This window comes from Nicotiana tabacum, chromosome 3 (assembly GCF_000715075.1).
Source record: "Nicotiana tabacum cultivar K326 chromosome 3, ASM71507v2, whole genome shotgun sequence".
NCBI lineage: Eukaryota > Viridiplantae > Streptophyta > Magnoliopsida > Solanales > Solanaceae > Nicotiana > Nicotiana tabacum.
Genome location: NC_134082.1, coordinates 143,432,891 through 143,453,262, shown reverse-complemented (window position 1 = coordinate 143,453,262; position 20,372 = coordinate 143,432,891). Strand labels below are relative to the sequence as shown.

Here is a 20,372-nt window from a genome sequence, read left to right as displayed (position 1 = left end):
TTTTCTTAATCTTGTCACTCTTTTTATTCTCTTTTCAGTTCTGTTAAATGCAGATTTTAATAACGTGACATGCTTGCGGACTTCGTGCCCAGATCCTAAAACGCTTTCAGACTTCGAAATAATGAATCAAGAATTAGACCACAATGAAGAAAAGTTCAAGGAAATAAAATAAAGAGTTGGAACAACTGAATGAAAATTGGTTCCAGAATGGAAAGGTCCATACGTTGCAACAAGAGTACTGCCAAAAGAGTGCATTGTACTTGGGACACATCGAAGGAAATGTCCCTGAAACAACTGTCAATGCAAATGCAGTCAAAAGGTACTATGTTCGATCCTCCATATAGTATTAATATTCTCCGGTTGGGATGACGAAGGCTTTTATTCTCTCTACCCAAACACCATTAACCCTTTTGTAAGCCATTTGAACCGCTTACTCTTCTTTGATTACCCTCTTTGGAACCTGAAAGTGTTATTGAAAAAAATGAAATGAAAAATGAAAAAAAGGAAAGGAAAAAGAAAGAGAAAACAAAAACAAAATAGAAAAATAAAAGAAAATTAAAAATAAAGTTCCCTGAACTACGTTCGACTTAATTCCGAAAGGATACATAGGCAGCCTCTCTTTGGGCTTCAGTAACACCAAAATAAAAATCCAAATTCCCCCAAAGGTGAAACATGGGCAGATGTTATAATGGTTCGGGGATGATCCCGCCTGAATGGTTCCAAAGTTGTAATTCAATACAAATCATTTTTACCCAAATCCTTTCAAGTCCTTCCGATCAATTGATGAGAATGTTCAAGGATCGGAGAATGTATCTACATGGAACCAATGCAATCAAAATAAGAGATTCTTATTGGTGAAAACCCACACGAGCACCATAAGGTGATGGTAAGCAGAGAAATTAAAAATAAGAGAGTCTTGTTAGTGAAAACTCGCAAAGAGCACTATAAGGCGATGGTGAGAAGAGAAATGAGAGAGGTCAGCTCGTGAAAACTTGCAAAGGGCGCACCTGATCGAAAAGAAGAACCTCGCAACCATCAGCATCAACAGAGTCCTGGCGAGGTTCCTCGGTTTCAAGGCAAAGTTGTGATGAATTTATAAGAGTCGGACGGTTTACACAGATCAAGCATCCAATCCAAAAGGCATGTCATGTTCATTGAAGTCACACGCACTCCATATAAGTCCTTCTTTCTCCTCCCCGAAAGGGATACCTCTTGTTTAAATTCATTGTCCATTCTACTATTTGGATTTCTTTGAATCCCTTTCGGTCTAACTCTGTTCCGATATTGAGACAAAGAAGGGATGGCATGACTTATTTACAAGGTTCTCATTTGATACAAGCTAATATGAAAAAGGGCACCCAGCCTCATTAGGAGCATCAAGTCGACCCCGACTGGCCATGGCAGCTGATGCTTCGAAATCAAAAATCTTGGAAGGAGAAAACCAAATTGAAGCACCTATAGAGGCAAATAAAGTTGAAAAGGTTGAGTCCCACATGGCTAACCATCTCGGCAAGGTTTGAAAAGCCAAGATGCCCCAAATGCTCTAAAATTGAAGTTGGAAGAAAAAAACCATAAATGAAAGGCCTATAAAGGAAAAATAAAGTTGGAAAAAGGTTAAGTCCAACGCGACTAGCCGTTGCAGCAAGTTGAGGAGCCAAAAGTTTCCCAATGCTCCGAAGTAAAAATTGAAAAAAGAAGAGTCAAAAGGGAAAGGCCTACAAAGTCAAAATAAAGTCGAAAAAGGTTGAGTTCCACCGACCAACTGTCATGGCAAAGTCTGGAAAAATCAGAGGTTCTCTAGGGCCTGAAATGAAATCGGTCATCAGGGAACAAGCAGTCGCAGTTAAGATTTTCATCAAAGAAGTCGGGCCGAGATCAAGTGATTGAAACACTCAAGGCCACAAAACCAACCACCGTTTCAAACTAACAATTGTTCTTTGTTTGAAAACAGGAAACGAGTGCAATCCAAAAGCAATCTTGCAAGAAGCAGGTGCAACAAAAAGAAAATGTGACAGGGCTAGAAACAACTTTGCAGCAATAATCAATCCAAAAGGGAAGTCTCCTCCAAATTCTTTCCTGCATTTTATTCATTTTTTTAAATTAAAAAAAACAAAAATGAAATGAAAAGAAAGAAGAAGAAAAATTCAAAATCATGGTAGTATAGGGTCTCCAATCCCTAGCTGCATCATTTTCAACATAGGGTCTCACTCCCTAGCTGATGCCAGTATAACCTGGTAATCTTTCAAACATAGGGTTCCATCCCCTAGTTGACCCCCGACATAACCCGAGGACATTTTCAGCATACCCGATGACCTTCCTCGGCATAACCTGAGGACCTTTCCGGCATAAACCGTGGAACTTTCCGGCATAACCCGATAACCTTCTCCGGTATAACCCGAGGACCTTTCCGGCATAACCCGATGACTCTCCCGGTATAACTCGTGGACCTTTCCGACATAATCCGATGACCTTGCCGGCATCATCCATGGACCCTTTCCGACATAACCCGATGACTCTCCCGGCATAACCCGTGGACTTTTTCGGCATAACCCGATGACCTTCCCAGTATCACCGGTGGACCCTTTCTGGCATAACCCGATGACCTCCCCGGCATAATTCGAGGACTTTTCCGGCATAACCCGATGACCTCCCCAGCATAACCCAAGGACCTTTTCCGACATAGCCCAATGACTTCCCCGGCATAACCCGAGGACCTTTTCCAGCATAACCCGTGGACCTTTCCGGCATAACCCGATGACCTCCCCGGCATAAATCGAGGACCTTTTTCGGCATAACCTGATGACTTTCCCCGGCATAATCCGAGGACCTTTCCAGCATAACCCGATGACTTCCTCGGAATAACCCGAGGACCTTTTCCGGCATAACCTGATGACTTTCCCCGGCATAACCCAAGGACCTTTCCGGCATAACTCGATGACCTTCCCCGGCATAACCTAAGGACCTTTTTATAGACATTCCCGGCATAACCCGAGGACCTTTTTATGGCATAACCCGATGACTTCCCCGGCATAACCCGAGGACCTTTTTCTGGCATAACCCGATAATTTTTTCCAGCATAACTTGGTAATCTTTTCCAGCATAGGGTACCGCTCCCTAGCGGATGCCAACATAACCTGGTAATTTTTTCCAACATAGGGTCTCACTCCCTAGCTTTTCCAGCATAACTTGGTAATCTTTTCCAGCACAGGGTCTCATTCCTTAGTTGATGCCAGCATAACCTGGTAGTCTTTCCAGCTTAGGACCTCCGTTCCCCATTTGATTTCATTTTAGATATAGGGATCTACTCCCTAATCTATTTTCTCCCAAGGATACACAATCCTGTTTTATTACATTCAATGAAGAAGTAGTTTAGATTTTTGTTACAATAACTCACGAAATTTTCCTAGTGAAAAATGGGGTGAAATTTTTGTTTGTTTGTTTGTTTTGGTGCCTAAACAGGTTTTTACTGTAAGGCACGAGGTTGAGATGACCAAAAGAAGAAGTCTCAATCCAAATAAAAGAAATGAAAAACAAGAAAAAAAGTTGAACTTTAAGTGTAGAAGCGGAGAAAAGATGCGGACTGCTTAAGATGTGATTGAAGTCACAAGTTTTGCATGTCCCACCTTGATCCGAAAAGCTGAAGAAGAATGAAACAGTGGTTGCAGCTAACGAGCATCAAGATTCAAATTAGAGTTTGTAGGAAGAACCAACCAAGACCCAAGATCAAGCTTTAGAAGGTTTATAGATAGGAATCTTGTAACTCGTAGCTGATAGGCTTATCTAGTTTAGCTTTTCATTTTTCATTTTGGTATAATAAGGAGCTCAGCAAGCAGCAACAATAGTAAAATCACAGTTTCACGATAGTCACAGCTACCAAAACTTCCAGAACTACACCGACCTAATTCCTTTATAGCCAAGGATATGTAGGCAAACGTTTTCAAAATTCTTCCAAATGGAGTTTCAAACGGGCAAAAATTGCTCGAAGTTGCTCACTTTATCTTTTCCCAAAAACTCTTCATGTTTCCGAGCAAAGAGGGGCAACTGTGAGCACCTAATTTTTGTCTACATGAAAATAACACCTAAAAATAGACCAAAAATAATTTTAATTAATTTTTACAAGTTTTTCTTTATTTAGTTGCATTTCATGCATGTTTATTGTTTATAACATCATAGAAAAATCATAACATTTATCACGTTTTAATTTCATGCCATCTTAGGTTCAATTTGCATGTAGGAATTAATCTTAATAAGCAAAAAATCACAAAAAATGATCATTTTTACATATTTAGCCTTTAAAATTAGCATTTTTCTTTAGTTTCAAGTTAATTAGTTATTTTAATATTAAAAATAGATAAAAAAAATTTAATTTCAAAAAAAATAAATTGATAAAAAAAGAAAGAAACAAAGAAAGGGAAATGAGTACAATATTTGGTCTGGGCCAATTCTTTAAAGCCCAATTTCCCTCTTTCTTGCCCAACCCAAAATCCCATCTCCTGGCCCGCCTGACCAAAAAGCCCCTCCCCTTTAATTAAAAAATCCAGCTAAAGACCTAAGAGAATCAGATATTTTCCTCCACAGAAAAGAGCAAACGACGCATTTTACAGTAGAGCTCCCTTTTTCTTCTTCAATATTTCTCCAAACCACACCCAAAAGGAAGCTAACGATCAGAAAACCTTCCCATTGAAAGAAACTGAGGAGCAGCCACGCATCACAAAAGCAGCAAAAACCGAGGTCTGAGACAGAAAAAGGAAAAGCCACCGTAGTTGGAAAATCTGAGTTTCTAGATCTAAAAAGCAACGAAAAATCATAGAAATTTTTTAGAAAAAGACAGAACAAAAAATAGTAAAAGAGAATTTTTAGTTTGTTGTCATTTCTACGGCGATTTTATACCAATTATGTTTCTTCAAGTGGACTTTTAATCAAGAACAAAGTTGTTTTTGCATTGTTCTTGCTGTTGATCTTGCTGAAGTTATCTTAGTGGAGATTTTCTTAGCCTTTATTTTGCAAACATCTCATTTTCAGCTACAAGTCTAGGTACATACCTCTTCACTTGTATCTTTAGTTCTGATCTATGTTGAAATATTAGTTTCTTTCCCTTTTCTTTTCTTTGAAATTAATTGCTGCAAGTGTATAAGTTTACTGTTTGTTTGGTTTTGAACACAAATTGAATGTTTAGCTGCCTGCTTCAAAAGGGAATAAGTGTATGCTTCTGCCTATGAAATATCAAATTTAAGCTGCCTGTTGAATTGTTTGACTGATTATAAAAATTCATGAAATCCGTATTATCGTCTATTATTCAAAATGCCGAGATAGAATGTGTATTCTCAATTCTCCGTCTGTCAAAATGTGTGTGGCTTGATGAGTGTGTGACAATGTGTGTGTAGTGCGCTTAATTTTGTAAATATTGTTAGTAGAATATACCTTTTAGCTTCTTTTCGAATTTTCTTGATCGGATAAAAGGGTCAGAGCTAATGTGAAGTAATACAGCTACAAAATTATATTGTCGTAGGAAAAAATATGGAACTGTGTGTTTGTTAAGTAAGACATGAAAGAGTGATTTAATGTGTTAAGCATTTGGTGGAGTCACCCTTGAGCCAAACATAATGAAAACTGAAGGCACTTGGGCAGAAAACTTTACTTCTGTCCCTTCCCTTCTATATGGGGTGTAACTATTCCGTATATATGTGGGGTGTTCAGTAAAGTACTTATAATATGAGAAGATTTAATTACCTAATGGAAGTTGAGGCTTGCTTATATTGAAGTCTCATATTATCTGTGTCTGCCCCTACACATTTTATCTATTGTTGATTTACTCCAACTTTTTAATAACTCTGTTTGCTAATTGACTACTACTTATGGTATCAATATGTTGATAAACTTGGATAATTCATACTTTTGCTGCATTATGTTGTCATAATTTAAGATTCTATTCTCAGATATAGGAAGTTGTATTTGTGTGCATGTTCATCTGTGATATCTAAATATGTTACACTGCAGTATGACGATTCGGGTTCATGTAAAGTTGGTTAAGCTGATCTAAATAGATAATTTCATATTTTCTTTTTTCACTTTAAGAAAAAATGGGGATTGTGAATAAAAGACATGCTAATAGGTAAATTTCTACTTAATTATACAATCTTGGTTCTATTACCTGGTAACTCTTGCATTAAACTTATTACGTTTGTTGATGGTATGCAAAATTTTAAACTTAGGAAAATAGATACTTATAGATACGCTTTTAGGCGCGGCTTAAATTATTGTGATTGTGTACACATTTACGTGACATAATTACGATTTCAAAAATAAATCGAGGTATGCATTCGTGCAACTTCGACCAAACTTTCTTAATAATAATAAAATGTGATTAATTATGGACACGTATGCGTGACATGATTTTTGATGCACCAAACGAAATGAGTATACGTATGCGTAACTCATCTTAAGTTAATTATTCAAATCCGGATTATCAAGTGATTAATAGCGGTAAAAGGTAAAATAAACATAGGTCCTAAAATGAGTAATTAGACAAAATAAGTTAGGTATAAATTGCTAAGCGACCGTGCTAAAATCACGGAACCTGGGAATGCCTAACACCTTCTCCCGGATTGACAGAATTCCTTATCTAGAATTTCTGGTTTGCAAACTTTTAAATAAAATCGAAAATTTCATCAATTTGAGATTTTAAAATAAACCGGTGACTTGGGACATCCTAAACTATTCCAAGTGGCGACTCTGAAAATTGAATAAAATAATCTTATTTCGAATAATGTCACTTAAATTGGAAAAATTACCTTATACCCCCTCTCGGGTGGTAAAAAGGAGGTGTGACACGTCGCACAAGCGATATTTTTACCGCAGATGCGGTACCTCTTGGAAGAAAGTATAAATTGTGGATTTCGCAAATTTTGGTTCATTTTCCACCATTTTTAGTCAGTTTTGGAGCTTTTGAGAGCGCTTTTGAGGAGGAATTCAAGGGTTTATCAGTAAGGTAAGTGGCTTGAGACCTAATACTCGTATATGTGATGATTTTTCGTTGTTTAATCATGTAATTTATGAAGATTAGGGGTAAAAATGAGGGGTTAGGGCTTGGGACTTTTGGAGAGTTTGATTGAGAACTTGAGGGGTCAAATGGAGTCAGATTTTGATAAATTTGGTATGTATGGACTCGTCAGAGAATAAAGATTCTAGTTTTGTGATTTTTATCAGATTTTGAGACGTGGTCCCGGGGGTCGGGTTTAGCCAATTTTGGGAATTTTGATTTAATTTGATAATTTTCGCGTGGGCCTTATTACTTTAGCATGTATTGATGATATGATTTTGATTTTGGATAGATTCGGGATGATTTGAGGCCGAGTCGAGCGGCAAGGGCATTGCGGTGTAGATTTTCATCCGGTTTGAGGTAAGTAATGATTGTTAATCTTGTCCTGAGGGTATGAAACCCCATATTTCACATTATTTCACTACTTTGAGGTGTCACACACGCTAGATGACGAGCATGGGGCGTGCACCATTGGGGATTGTGACTTGGTCCGTCCCGTACGACTATTAAGTCACATATTTGATTGAAAACTATTTGATACTATTGTGTTTTGGAAAGTATTACTATGTTTTGGGATGAATGTCATATTTGGGCCTCGTGCCAACTGTTGGGACCCTTAGGGGTTTTTTAATACTATTCCTCACTATTTTAACTTAATATTTGTACTCGGTCATGCTATGTTTTACTAATTTCATAACTCAGCCTTATTTACTCACTGTTGATACTATAAATGATATTTTGGGTTGAACGTCCTGTTTTACTGTTAGCCCGAGTGGCTTGAAAGGTTTCTGACTAAGTGAGGCCGAGGGCCTGTGTTGTGAGGATATTATGGGATCGGGTTGCACGTCGCAACAGGTTGTTACTGATTCATGATATTGTGAGGCCGAGGGGCTGATTGATTTATGCCACGAGGTGGCTTGTTGTTATAAGGTTGAGGGACTGATTAATTTATGACACGAGATGACTTGTTATAGAGCTTGGGTTGTAGGAGCCCCTTCGGAGTTTGAACACCCCCAGTGAGCGCGGGTATCCAGAGTGAGTGATATGATGTTGCCCGAGGGGCTGATCTTGATTTATGTTATGCCCGAGGGGCTGATTTCGAGTGACTGTGAGATAGCCCGAGGGGCTGATTTTGAGTGACTATGAGGTAGCCCGAGGGGTTGGTTCTGATTGATGTTATGCCCGAGGGGCGATTTATGATACATGTCTTGCCTAAGGGGATGTTTGTGATTTATGCTACCCGAGGGGCTGTATATGAGTGAGCTTTGCCCGAGGGGTTGATTATGTTTTCACTATTTTTTACTCACTATTTAATCACTTCGTTTGAAAAATTATTGAAAGACATTTTCAAAGGATTTTTACTGAAATTGGATTTTTAACAAGATGATTTGATTTATATACTGTGTTGGAAACATACTGTACGTGTAGTGGTGTTATAGTGTGGATTATGTATTTTCTTACTGCTCAGTCTTTATTTACTTTTATTACTTAATGAGTTGGCGTACTCATATTACTCTCTGCACCTTGTATGCAGATTCAGGTATTTTTGAACCCGGTAGCGGGTGTTGATCACTCAGTGGCAGGTTCATCGGAGTTAGTAAAGTAGCTGCCTAACGATAACTGCCTTGCTCTCCTCCCTCCTTATTCTCCCTTAGTTGCAATCAGTAATTTTCCCAGCCATGTTGGCCTTGATGTTGTCACACAGTTGTAGTAGATGCCCATGACTAGTGACACATCGATGTCGGGCTTTCTTTCCACACTGTTATTTTGTTTTAAACACTTTTAAAGGTTTAGTGTTAAATAGCTTATATTTTATCCTAAGAATAAAATTATTGATTGGTTTTGGGTTTTTGTCGGCTGGCCTAGTTCCATGATAGGCGCCATCATGACCGGGTTGTTTTGGGATCATGACAATATATGTAAGCAAAGCATACAAGCATATGATGTTCATCTATATCTCCACCAAGTTTTAACACCGTACCAATCAAGATACTCACACTCGACCTCGTTCGAATTAACTAAGAGTAACATTCGACCTCTCTCGAGTCAACTCACAATCGACCTCGTTCGAATTAACTAAGAGTAACATTCAACTTCGCTCGAATCAACTCACATTTGACCTCGTTCAAATTAACTAAGAGTGATGAATATAAATTATTCAAGTATTTTCATACGTATAAATAAGGATTTTTAAATAAAGCATGAATAAATATATTCGATTCTCCTATACTTTCTAACAACTTTTGTAGAGGAAAGATGAATTGAATCAAAACAAAGAGGAAAAAGAGAAATGCACGTGGTAAACAAAAGTGAATATAACTTTGAAGTCACAATATCAAATTTTAAAGTTACAACATCAACTTTTGAAGTCACAATGTCACGATCCCGATTCGCCCTCCATGAACCATTGTGACGGCACATAGCCCCTACGACTAGGTCAGCCTAACAATGCAAAAAATAAACCAATTTGCAGAAGAAATAATTTAAAACAGAAGTAGCGAAATAAAACAGTAATTTAAAGTGTTGCTTGGCATACACAATATCAACTCTCGAAAGCTAAATATTTTTCCCAAAACCCGGAATCTAATGATCACAAGCCAATGAATGTCTACAAGTATCTAACTCTAGAATATCTAACAAAGGAAAGAAAATACAGAAGGGCTAATACTTAAAAAGGAGAGTAGAAAGGGACTCTTCGGTCTGCGGACGCGGCAGATATACCTCGGAGTCTCTACAAGTGCCTCATCTAGAGCATGATAAGTCTGAGTGGAGGTACCTGGATCTGTACATGAAAAACATATACAGAAAGGGCATGAGTACACCACAACGGTACTCAGAAAGTGCCAAGCTGAACCTCGGTCGGGTAGTGATGAGGGAGGTTAGGGCCCTACTGAGATTAAATGAAATATAAGATGCGACAGTATAAGATAAAGCAGTACATTTGAAAGATAACAATAAGAATTAATACATGATAATAAGGATAACTACAACTGAAAAAGGCAAAAAAACAATCACCAGGAATACCACTCTTCACAAAGATAATAACCGGGGATCTCTCAGTATCCCGAGGATCTGTTAGTACCCTCAATATATGCCAGGGATCTCTTGGTATCCCGAGGATCTCTTGGTATCCTCAATATATACTAGGGATCTTTTGGTATCCCGAGGATTTCTTGGCATCCTCAATATATGCTAGGAATCTCTTGGTATCCCGAGGATCTCTTGGTATCCTCAATACATGCTAGGGATCTCTTGGTATCCTCAATATACGTGCTGGGGATCTCTCGGTATCCCGCATCTCAGCTCAAATCATAAAATACGTACATGGGATCTCCCGGGATGCCGTCCCGTAGTCCCAAAGTAAAACACACAGCAATAACACAAAGAATACTCAATTAAACTCAATTTTGTACCAAAGTAAAACAGGTAATTCTAACCTAACATGCTTCACATAATACAAATAAGGCAGTTCAAGCAATAAGACAATTAAGTCAATTAAACATGCTTCTCTAAGCTAACAGCAGGCTTAAATTTCAAGTAGAATAAGCAGGAAAGGAAAACATAATTAAAGCTACTTTAGTGAAAATAGGATTTTCAATAATTAGCACAAGTACGCACTCGTCACCTCACGTACAAGGCATTTCAATTACCACAAATACCAAATCCTAAGGGGAATGTCTTCCACGCAAGGTTAGGCAAGCCACTTACCTCGAACCAGCTCAAAATCAACCCGAAACCATGTTCTTGCCATGAGTACTCGACTCCAAATGGCCCAAATCTATTCAATTCAATTGCATAATGTAAATAACACTTCAAGTAACTGATTCTACAATTAAATTCTAAGCTAATATGCAAAATTAGGTAAAATAACCAAAATGCCCCTCAAGCCCACGTCTCGGAATTGCATAAATTTACATTTACAGAATCTTCACACTCTCACGAGTTCAGTCATACCAAAAGTATCAAAATCAGACCTCAAATAGTCCCTCTAATCATCATTCAAAGTCTCTAATTAATCAAGCCCCAACCCCCAAATTACCACTGATTTTCCCTAAATTTTCATGCTTATAATGATAAAAATTACTCCAATAATGAGTTTAGGGATCAATGACCTTAACCCAATGAATTCCTCTGAAAATCTCCCTTGAAAATGCTCCCCAAGGCTTCTTCCCGTTTGAAAAGAGGTGAAAATAACTCAAATTTCGCGAAGGCAACTATTTATATGTTCTGCCCAGTTAATCCGCTTATGCGGCTCTGGGACCGCACCTACGGGACCCAACCATAGATGCGGGTGTGACAGAAATCAGCAGCTTCAGCTGCTTCAAAGCACTTCCAATTTTTCCGACAACCCTCCGAAATCACCCCGAGGCCCCCGGGACCTCAACCAAAAATACGAACAAGTCCTATACCACTATCCAAACTTATACCAATCCTCAAAACACCTAAAACAACATCGAAACATCTAATTAACTATGGATTCAAGCCTAAGAACTCCAAAAAATCTCAATTTACTCTTTCGATCAAAAACCCTATCAAACCTCGTCTGAATGACCTGAAGTTTTGCACACACATCACATTCAACACTATGGAGCTATTCCAACTTCCGGAATTCCATTCCGACCCTTGGATCAAAATCTCACTATCGAACCAGAAACTTCAAAATTCGACTTTCGCCATTTCAGACCTAAATTAGCTACGGACCTCCAAAACACAATCCGAACACGCCCCTAAGCCCGAAATCACCCAACGGAGCTAACAGAACCATCGAAATTCCATTCTGAGGCCGTCTTCACATTGTTTCTACTACCTCAAATTTCCAAAACTTAAGATCACATTTAGGAACTAAGTGTCCCAAAACTCTCCGAAACTCAAAACCGAATATCCCGGCAAATCAAAATAGCAGATAAATATGGGGAAAGCAGTTAATAGGGGATCGGGGCATAAATTCTTAAAACGACCGGCCGGGTCGTTACATCCTCCCACATTTAAACTTTCATTCATCCTTGAACGAGCATATAAACATACCTGAAGTAGTGAAAAGATAAGGGTAACGGCTGCGCATATCCTGCTCGGTATCCCAGGTCTCCTTCTTGACTGGCTGACCCCGCTACTGAACCTTCACTGATGCAATATTCTTTGACCTCAGCTTTCTAACCTGCTTGTCCCATATTTCCACTGGTTCCTCAACATAAGATAGATTCTTGTCCAATTGAACTGAACTGAAATCTAACACGTGCGACAGATCACCGTGATACCTCCAGAGCATAGAAACATAAAATACCGAATGAACTCCTGCCAAACTGGGAGGTAAGGCAAGCTGATAAGAAACCTCCCCAACACGCCTCAATATCTCAAAAGGGCCAATAAACCTCTGTAACAACCCGACCGATCGTTTTGAGCTTTTGCACTTTGCTCACCAGTTCTCGGGCATGGCTTGCCCCGTGTGATGTTTTATGACTTATGTAAATCGTTGGTTTGGTTTTCAGGGTAATAATTTATTTGGAAGAACAGTTCTCAGTTTGAAGCTTGAAATTTGAAAGGTTTGACCAAGATTTGACTGGTTGGTATATGATCGCGGTTGCCCGAGTGGCTTATGTTATTTTGATTGAGTAAGGCCGAGGGCCTGTACTGTGAGGATACTTTTGGGTCGGGCTACACGCTGCAACGGTGATACATTGATTATGATTATGAGGCCGAGGGCCTAAGATATGTACGCTAAAAGGTGGCTTGTCGATATGAGGCCGAGAACCTAGTGATGATGCCACGAGATGGCTTGATATTACGCTTGGCCGAAAGGGGCCCCTCCAGGAGTCTGCACACCCCCAGTGAGTGTGGGTACCTATTATGATGTGAGATATAGCCCGAGGTGCCGGTATTGTTGACATTGTGCCCGAGGGGCAATCCTTTATGTGCTTACCTATCTTATTTGTCTGTCATTTACCTGTTTAATTGCGTATTTGTGCTTGAGGGGCAGATTTTCTATGCTTATCTGTTCTAATTGCTTTGTATTCAATTGCTTAACTATTGAAAAGTTATTTTTAAAGAAGTTTAAACTGAGCTAAGATGCTTTAAGATATTTCATAGCTTCATTGTTTTCTTACTTGTTTTGTACTACTTTTATTTAGCATGTTGATCTACTTTTCATGATTTCCTATCACTCGGTCTTTAGTTATGATTATTACTCACTAAGTTGGAGTACTCACTTTACTCCCTACACCATGTGTGCAGATATAGGTATTTCTACACCCGGTAGCAGGTATTGGTTGATCAGAGGCAGAGTCTTTGGAGTTTAGCAAGGTAGCTGCCCGACATCCGTAGTATTGTTTTTCTCCCTTTGATATTATTAGACCGCATTTAGTACATTTACAGAAATTTCGTTGTATTTTAGACCTTAGTAGATGCTCGTGACTTGTGACACCCCGGTATCGGGCTGTGTTGGGTTGTTCTTCTGAATATTTGTACTGTTGACTGCTTAAATGTTGGACTAATTATCATATTTTAGACTTAATTCTCATTGTTAACTGCTTAAAACTGAAATGGGTAAGTGTCAGCTGACCTTGTCTTCACGAGAGGCGCCATCACGACCGGGTTCGAGTTTAGGGTCGTGACAAGTTGGTATCAGAGCCTAGGTTACATAGGTTTCACGAGTCATAAGCAGGTTTAGTAGAGTCTCACGGATCAGTACGGAGACGTCTGTACTTATCCTCGGGAGGCTGCAGAACCTTTAGGAAAAACTTCACATTCTTGAATTCTTATCGTGAGTCCTTGATTCAGCTTGAAAAGTAACTCTTTGAATTCCTTCCACGCGTTCGTATGTGTGCATGAGCGCTCAGTATCAGATATGCATTGATGGCTTGTGATTCCCTGATCGAGGTGCGAGATGTGAATTCTGTATGTTTGGTGTTAGGTCGGTCTGGAGGACTTGAGGCTGGATTTTTGCCTATAGCTTGAGCACCGAGGTGTTGATTGTGTGAGCCTGTGTTTTTGAACTTATATGTTCGGTAGTGCCCTTATTAGTAGAAGTGATGGCTGGATGGCTATGCGATGAGTACGTTAGGACTGCGAGGTGTATTCATATGATTTGGAAGCGACGAGAAGGGTCTGCTGGAGGATAAAAGATCTATTGGGTGCTTGATTTCCATCTTGATTTGAGGTATAACCCCGAGTTATGGGTGTGTGAAGAATCCTTTCATGCTTCCTAGTTGGGAGTGAAGTAAATTTCATGTTGCGGTATGAGTTTAGACTCAAGAAGATTAAATGATTGCATAATGTTTATGACGGTGGAAGGTATACAAAAATGTTGGTTTGAGGCGAAGCAGGTGGTTATCTCCTACGGAGTGTTCTGAATTTGTGCGATCCTTATGTTGTCCGTTAGAAGATCTCATTTACAAGTGAAATATACGTGTTGCAATTTAAATTTGGGTCGCTTAAGAGAGTGGGTTTAACTGTTACGAGAGTGAATGCGAGATTTGCATAAGAGTTAAAGTACCCAGATGGTCTATGTTTCACGAACTTATGAAGGATCGAGTTTAATCTCACAATGGCATTATGACAGCAATAGAGTATATGCGTTATGAGTTATTGAGTGTATTTTGATTTATGGCTTCGAGCCAAGTGGAGGAGTCTGCTATTGATTAGTTGATTGCACGGTTATGTGCTACGTTGGTTCCAGTTTGAGGTGTATGGGAGAATAAGTTATGGCCGACGGAGATTGAGACCGAAGATGGCTCGAGTAAAGGAAAATTCTTGACAAAGGTTATAGAATGCTTTATAGGTGTGTGAGAATCACGGAATGCCGTGAGTTGTTGTTGGTAAAGGATGCTCGGTGCATAGAGTAGGAAGTTGATCGATTGTTTTAGGATGAGGTTACACTCTGCGGTGTCGGAGTGCTAATGAGGCACTTCGGTTCATTTGGTCAGGCTGATTGCAGTTTGAGTAGAGTGAATGACTCTCGGGAATGGTTCTAAGGGGTTCAAGATTTTTCATGTAATAAGTGGAAATTTTCGAGTTGTATTTTTGGCTAAAAACTGAAGTTTGCATTGGAGGGTGTCAAGACTCGTGGTATTTCTATATCATTATGGGATTCTATGTATCAGTATCAGAAGGTGGAGGTAATGGCTTTGGATCCGCAGGGAAATCTCTTCAGGGTAGGTATTTTGAATGTGGTTCTTTTGGGAATATTTAAGAGAGTAATCCACGACTTGTGAGTCTTAGACGGTGTGGTTTTATGCTTGGGTCTCATGTGGTGAGTTTGGATTGAGGAATTGTGGTGTTATAACAAGAAGGAGTATCAAGCTAAAGGTAAATCAGAAGGAACTAGGATCAATATGATATCTTGGTAGTAGGCCGGATCGGCATGGTAAAGATATGATTAGTCCTTTGGGTGATTACGAGGTAATGGGTTTCTGTAGGTGTTTCGCGGCAATTCTCTTGGGTTTTAGTGGCCTGCGTAGCTTGGTTGAGTTAGAAGGATTCAGTCCTGACGGTTTAGTTTTGTACAAATGGAATTCGAAAAGTTCTTGATGATTCTACCACGGTTAGAGGTGTATATTTTCCACGGGCATGAGGAGCATGGGATCTATAGTGATTTTCTCCCAGATAAGGTCCAATGGAAAAGTTCTTGGCTAGTTGAGTACGTAGTTGCGAGTGACTCGTAATGGATATGAAGTTTTCATGTTTACCTTGGGATGGTATGGCATATGCGGTATATTGTGCAAGACTTAGATTTGCATGTGTAAGGTCACGGATCAGTTCTGAAGGGAAGGTCACAATTCTTAGGCAGCACGGGCAGCTTCAGATAATTAGAGAAATGAGCTTCAGATAATTAGAGAAATGATCTTCAGATAATTAGGGAAATGGTCTTCAGATGATTAAGGAAATGGTATTGCTAGTTGGGGTGATTAAGTTGATGGTACTTCGATAGTATTGTGACACTCTCTTATTAGATCGATTGCTAATATTCGAGTTGCTTGCTGGCACAGAAGAACTATAAGAGTACCTCTCATGGAATGATTGGGTATTGGAGGTGTATTGTATATTCGGACAGCAGAATTGGGATCAAGTATGGTGATTCGTGTGCTATATGGATTTGGAGACGGGAAGTTCTCATAAATAGGTTATGTTGTGGTTGTGGGACGTGTGTATCAGTGCTGTATAGTGACTATCGGGGTTTGGAGACCCGAGTGGATCTTTTGCTTCTTGGTAGGTTAGATTATGATATAATATTGGGTACAGACTGGTTATCTCTGTGTCGTGTTATTCTGGACTATTGCGCTAAGACAGCACTGTTGGCTATGCCGGGAATGCCACGAATTGAGTGGAGAGGCTCAACGGATTATGTTCTTAGTAGGGCGGTTTTATATTTCGAAGACCTAGCGGAGGGCTGGGAAGGGTTGTCTTACCTATTTGGCCTTCGTGATAGACGTCAGTGCAGAGACTCGTACCATTGATTCAGTTTCGATGGTGAGGGACTATTAGGATAAGTTTCTTGTGGTCGGGCATGTCGTCGGACGGGGTTGTTGATTTGGTATTGATTTGGTGCCGGACACCGCGGCGTATGGCACCGGCGGGGTTAAAGGAGTTGAAGGATCAGCTTCAGAAACTCCTTGATAAGGTTTCATTGGTAGACCCATATGGATGTATGTTCTGCATCGAGACGACTTTGTTGACTACGAGTTGCCATTGGTGAGGGATGTGTTGATTCATTTGTTATTGAGCTATTAGTGTTCTGAGAGGATCTACAAGTTACCTTTACGTGTTGCGAGGCGTTGGAATTTGTTGGTTATAGGCACATGTGGTGCGGTTCTATTGGAGTTTCGTAGTGGAATTCGAGCGAGAAAAGTATTAGGTATTGCTCGGTGGATGGCGTATCGGTTAGGTCCTTTCGGGTTGTATAATGTTATGTCAATTGCTTCACGGTGGTTATGATGATTGCTTTGGTTTTTGACATCATATTGCGCATGGTTATCGATTTTAAGCATAGTGACTTGAGGTGTTTCATGTGGACAGGTGTTTGGATGAGGTCGCGCATTGGAGCGAAGCTATGTGGAGGTATGATCCTACAGATTGGATTCGTGTGTTCTGTTTCTACGACGCATGTCGAGTTCTTAGTATTGTATTGAGGTGGTACTGGGGATCTTGCAGTACAGCTTATTCATTTGAGTCATTTCCATGATTTAAGTATGTTCGGATTGTTGCTTATTGGTGCGCGGATTGCGCAAGTTGTGTCTTTAGTATGTATTGAGGTGTCATGTTGCCAGAGCAGTTGTGTTGGATTAGATAAGATCGTTGGGATCTATAATGAATACAAATGGATTCGGTTATAGCGTGTGGGAAGGATAACATCGAGGTTCGGCTCAGAATTTTGTTATAGTCCTTGCCAAAGGAGAAGTGGCTTCATGAATGGTTGATCCGAGAAATGATTACGGTTTATTGCGTATTATATTTATCATTGGTAGTATATGGAAGTGTTGGGATGAGACTTTAGTTGATAAGAGGTTTTCTATCGGTATTCGATTGTTGTGTGCAGTTGTTGTGATTAGAAGTTATCGCTACAAGCGTTTGAGTTATGTGGTATATCATGTAATTGCACATGAGGTTGCAGGTATGGGTTATTACAGCTTGTTCGGGCTTATTCAGAGTATAGATATGAGATTCTGATCTGATGGATGATTTCAGAAGTGGAAATGTGGTTCTAAGATTTATGGGCTAGGTTGGATTGTGAAATTTCAGTTACATTGCGTTGTCGGACCTATATGAGATAGGGTGACGTGGGATCACCCCGGGTATGTGCATGGTAAGGTTACACAGTGATTCGTTCGCGTAGAGGAAGTTGGGCACGTTCGCGCACGAACGTATGTTTAAGTGGGGGAGGATGTAACGACCCGACCGGTCGTTTTGAACTTTTGCACTTTTCTTGCCAGTTCTCGAGCATGACTTGCCCCGTGTGATGTATTATGACTTATGTAAATCGTTGGTTTTGGTTTTCAGGGTAATCAGAATGAATTTGGAATAACAGTTCTCAGTTTGAAGCTTGAAATTTGAAAGGTTTGACCAAGATTTGACTGGTTGGTATATGATCGCGGATCAGAATTTTTATGATTTGGTTAGCTATGTTAGGTGATTTGGGACTTAGGAGCGTGATCGGAATGCATTTTGGAAATCCGTGGAAGGTTTTGGCTTGAATTGGCGTTTTCCGGTTGATAAGTGAGATTTTGATATAGAGGTCGGAATGGAATTCCGAAAGTTGTAATAGTTCTGTTGTGACATTTGGGATGTGTCTGCAAAATTTCAGGTCATTCGGACGTGGTTTGATTGGGCTTTTGATCAAAAGTGAAATTCGGAAGATTTTGGAATCCTAGGCTTGAATTTGATGTGATTTTGGTGTTTTAATATTGTTTTGAGCGTTCCGAAAGTTGGAACAAGTTTGAATAAGGTTATAGGATATGTTTGTGCTTTTGGTTGAGGTCCCGGGGGGCCTCGAGGTGATTTCGTATGGGTACCAGAAGGATTTGGAATTAAGTTTTGCAGCTGAAGCATTTGGTTCTGTCATAACCGCACCTGCGGTTGGGAGACCGCAGGTGCGATGATCGCAGAAGAGTAAGGTAGTTGCAGATGCGGCCAATGTGAAGTCATTCAGGAACAGCAGAAGCGGTGTCGCGGGCGCGCCTGCGGTAGCGCAGGTGCGAGTATTTAACCGCAGATGCGGAAATAGGCAATTTAATGAAAATCGCAGATACGGTGGATTTGGTCGCAGAAGCGGAAAATGGACCGTAGGTGCGAAAATGCCTGGGTCAGAAAGTATAAAAGGTTCCCTTCACAATTTTGAGTGGGTTTTCACCATATTTCATTCAGGAGAAGGCTTTGGAAAGCTAATTGAAGAGTGAATTCAAGAAGGTTTCATGGAAGTAAGAGTTTTGGACCCTAAACTTGTTTCTATGATGAATTTTAACATTGTAAGCTTGAAATCTATGGGGAAATCAGTGCAAAAGTGGGTAATTAGGGCTTGAGATTAAGAGATCTTTGAGTGGGGATTTGAGGGGCCATTTGAGGTCCGATTTTGATGTTCTTGATATGTATAGATTCGTGGGAGGATGAGGATTCTATTGATGTTAATTTTGCCGGATTCTGAGACGTAGGCCCGGGTTCCAGGTTTGAGCAATTTTAGGATTTTTTATATAAATTGGATATTTTCGAGTGGGCTTTGTTCCCTTAGCATATTTTAATGGTTATGTACTGATTGTGGCTAGATTTGGAGCATTCGGAGGTCGGTTCGTGAGGGCAAAGGCATCGCGGGCTAGAGTTTGGACCGGATCAAGGTGAGTAATGATTGTAAATGATGTACTAAGGGTATGAAACCTCGGATTGCACATCATTGTGCTATATTGAGGTGAGGCACACGCTAGATGACGAGCGTGGGGTCGTGCACTATTGGGGATTGTGACTTAGTCCGTCCCGAATGACTATTTTACCGCGTATTTGACTAAAAAATCTATTTGCTATCATAATGTTTTAGGCTGAATGCCATATTTGGGCTTCGTGCCAACTATTTGAACCCTTAAAGGATTTTATTGATATTTCCTCACTGTCTTGACTTTATACTTGAACTCAGTCATGCTTTATTTCACTATTTTCATAACCCAGCCATATTTACTCTGTTTTAATATATCAAATGATATTTCAAATAATATTTTAGGTCGAAGGCCTGTGCTGTGAGGATACTTTTGGGTCGGGCTATATGCCGTAGTGGTGATACACTGATTATGATTATGAGGCCGAGGGCCTGAGATATGTACGCCATGAGGTCGCTTGTTAATATGAGGCCGAGAGCCTAGTGATGATGTCACGAGATGGCTTGATATTGCGCTTGGGCCGAAAAGGGCCCCTCCAGGAGTCTGCACACCCCCAGTGAGCGCGGGTACCCATTGTGATGTGAGATATAGCCCGTGGGGCCGGTATTGTTGATATTGTGCCCGAGGGGCAATCCTTTATGTGCTTACCTATCTTATTTGTCTGTTATTTACCTGTTTAATTGCGTATTTGTACCCGAGGGGTGGATTTTCTGTGCTTATCTGTTCTAATTGCTTTGCATTCAATTGCTTAACTGTTGAAAAGTCATTTTTAAAGAAGTTTAAACTGAGCTCAGATGCTTTAAGAGATTTCACAGCTTCATTACTTTCTTACTGGTTTTGTACTACTTCTATACAGCATGTTGATGTACTTTTCGTGATTTCCTATCACTCGGTCTTTAGTTATGATTATTACTCACTGAGTTGGAGTACTCACTTTACTCCCTGCACCTAGTGTGAAGATTCAGGTATTTCTACACCCGGTA

At 39.9% G+C, this 20,372-nt stretch overlaps 1 long non-coding RNA gene across 2 annotated transcripts; it reads left to right on the top strand.

Annotated features, from left to right (window-relative positions):
- Positions 1–4,235: 4,235 nt before the first annotated feature.
- Positions 4,236–8,938, top strand: LOC107760896 (uncharacterized). 2 transcript variants are annotated; one of them, XR_012707876.1, is made up of 3 exons: positions 4,236–6,988; positions 7,332–7,399; positions 8,574–8,938. It is a non-coding gene; the product is annotated as an uncharacterized LOC107760896 (long non-coding RNA). The 2 variants fall into 2 exon arrangements; XR_012707878.1 differs by having other exon boundaries at positions 4,238–5,034.
- The last annotated feature ends 11,434 nt before the right edge of the window (positions 8,939–20,372 follow it).